Source organism: Triticum dicoccoides, chromosome 1A (assembly GCF_002162155.2).
Source record: "Triticum dicoccoides isolate Atlit2015 ecotype Zavitan chromosome 1A, WEW_v2.0, whole genome shotgun sequence".
NCBI classification, from domain to species: Eukaryota; Viridiplantae; Streptophyta; class Magnoliopsida; order Poales; family Poaceae; genus Triticum; species Triticum dicoccoides.
In genome coordinates, this window is record NC_041380.1 from 171,628,283 (window position 1) to 171,631,460 (window position 3,178).

Consider the following 3,178-nt stretch of genomic DNA (forward strand, 5'->3'; position numbering starts at 1 on the left):
GGCATCGAGTTTTCTTTGTTTGGCAAGGCCCAACAACCGCCCCCAAAACCACCTCCCCCACCTAAGCCCCTTCCTTCGCTTCGACGAACTCCGGCGAGCTCTCAAAAATCGACTGACTCAATTTTGAAATTTAGTCTACTGTCATTTAACTAGTGTGCAATATAGAAGGGGAAAACCATAAGCATTGTGAGTATAGTGTTGAGCATGCCATGGCGGATCTGAAGGTGGAAACCAGACAAAGGAAACTTCACAACCAATGTTTGCTTTCAACTAACAAGTGATGGACAAGAAATCAGAGTAAAGAAGTGGCGATCTATTTTCTTGCTGCGATAAATAAGCTAAACAGATACGAAAGAGTACCGCCTCTGGTGCGGCGCCGTGTATGCATCTGCTGAGAATTTGACGATGCTGCGTTAGCAATGGCTGTCGGCAGCGTGGAAGCAGATCTATGAGGGTAGGCGGTGGCGGTGGGGCGGGGTGGACGAGACGGTCGTAGGAGCTGCGCCGGCAAGGTGGACGATGGCGGGGATGAAGCGAGAGGACAGGATGCAAGGATCCTAGACAAACCCGTGGATGAGAGAGGTTGATCTCTTGTGATGGACGATGGCATTAGGGTATGAGCTCCGGCATGGTGGAGGAGAATGGCGGTGGATGGGGTGGCGGACGGAGAGGTTGTTTTGGCGCCCACGGAGTACGGATGGGGAAATGGAGGGAGAGAGGAATGGGGTAACCATGTCTTCAGGGCGTGCTTGTCTCAAATGCGAGGAAATTCACAAACTTAGGCCCCGTTTAAAATTTCCTACATCACAACAATATTAGTCGGTTGGGGATAGGACGATAATCTCGCATACACCGAATGTTTGCCGACGACAGTTTGTTTTGGCACCCACCGTGTATGAATCGGGGAGGGAGTCGATTTCGGCTGAGGAAACACTATGTTCTGGCGCCCATCGTGTATGAATTCGGGTGAGAGGTGGTTATGTCACGTTTGATTGAAATTACAAACCTACCCCTATCGAAACCTATAGCAATCGAGATGATAGGCTTTGCGTGTCAGGGATAGGCAGTAATTTACATCTCACAGATTTTGGTTTCGGGCGGTTACTGCGACTTTCCCCGCTTCGTTCAAATTTTTGCAGAGCAAGAGTGCATGTTTACCGTGCCAACTCAATTCGAATCAAGTTTGTATTCTATTTTTGTTCAGGTAGGATCCATTTTCGATTGGAATAAAATTCTATATTCATCATTTTTTATATATACTTCCAGAAGCACAACACCCTTTATACATAAATATGGTTAGAAATGGCATGATCTCAGATTCATAAGGCTGTATCCATCTTAATATCGATTTTCAAATATTTGAAACCACTTTATGTTGAAATCCAATGTATGCATTCCTCGCTAACTGTCTCTAATTAATGTGTGTTTCATGCGGGTTTTTTACTTCTCAAACATGCATAATGTGTTTCACACACGCAACATATAGGTAGTCCCGTTTAGACGTTAATTGCATATAAACCATGCATTGTCTCTAATTAAAGAATCTATGGATCACTAATATTGATAAACTATATAACATTACACGTGTCCCCAAATTCAAATGAATATGCATGTTTGATACGCCAATTTGCGTTATAATATTATCGATGTCGTGATCTCTAGTTTAAATATTTGAAACCCCTTTAATCCAGATATTCGTCTCATATAGCTATCACTCATGCATATATAGGAGTATCTATCTAGACCTATACGCGTTCATCATCTCTCGGTTGTCTCTCGTGCTACATGTATGTCGAAAATGATCTTTTATCTTCGTAACACACTGACGGTACTCTCTCCCTCGACCTTCATCACTCTATCTCTCTCTAAGTATATCTCGCTCCCTGCTATGTGTCTCTAACTATGATTCTCCATGTGAAATCTCTTTCTGTCACACAAACACATACTTCGTTTCCCGGGGTCTCATTTCTCCCTACTATTCCCCTGTGTGCCACTCGCACATCCCCTCTCACTTTCTCTCCTTAGGTTTCAGAAGGTACGACTCTTCCTCTTAAAAATCTCTTTCTCACACACAAGCACAAACTCTGTCTCCCAGGGTCTCATATCCCCTACTACTAGGAAAAGGGCTATAGCTAATATGGAAATTAATGGAGCACCATGTATGTGGTGCGCCACTGCTATATAGCAGTGGCGCACCAGATACATGTGCGCCATTGTGTCCTCATTACTAATGGCGCACCACACCCATGGTGCGCCACTACTAACAATTTTTTTCCAAAACTAGTAATGGCGCACGAGGGCATAGTGCACCATTACTAGTTTTAACTAGTAATGGTGCACCACACACTCTGTGCACCACTACTAACAATTTTTTTACTTTTTTTTCAAAACTAGTAATGGCGCACTAGGGCATAGTGCGCCATTACTAGTTCAAACTAGTAATGGCGCACCACAACCACGGTGCGCCAGTACTGACAATTTTTTTTATTTTTTTGCAAAACTAGTAATGGTGCACCATGTAACAGGTGCGCCATTAGTAACCAGGGTTACTAATGGCTCATTGGTAGGTGGTGCGCCATTGGTAACTTTGACCAAATGCACCCCCTAGTGGACCGCCTTTTCAGTTTAAAAAAAATAAAAGAAAATGATGGAAATGTCAAAAAAATAAAAGAAAATAAGTTTCCCACGTGATATGTGGTCTAGTTGTTGATAAAATGTACAAATATGAAATTCGACTTTATTTGCAAAATCTCTCTAGAATTTAGTAATATGGGCATAACTTTTGCATACGAACTAGGATTAAAAAGTTTTTTATATGAAAAGTTACATCCGATTTGAACAGGGGAACGTTGTTCAAGATTTTCAGAATCCCCAAAAACCTAACAGAACGAAAGATACTGGGATTTTAAGATCTAGAGGGGGGGAACGGAAAACAATTCAAACTTACTAGTGGCGCACCATTTGCTAGGTGCGCCACTAGTAACAGAAAAAAATTGGTTTCGATTTTTTTGGAAATGTTTAAAAAAATATGATACGTAATATGACCGGGAAGTTTGAAATATTTTTTCAAAATTTCATCACACTGATGAACATGAACAAAGTCCTAGACATCAACAAAGTTTAATAGGATTGATGTGATAGATATATCAACAAGTGCCTGTTAAGTGAGGTGGTGCTG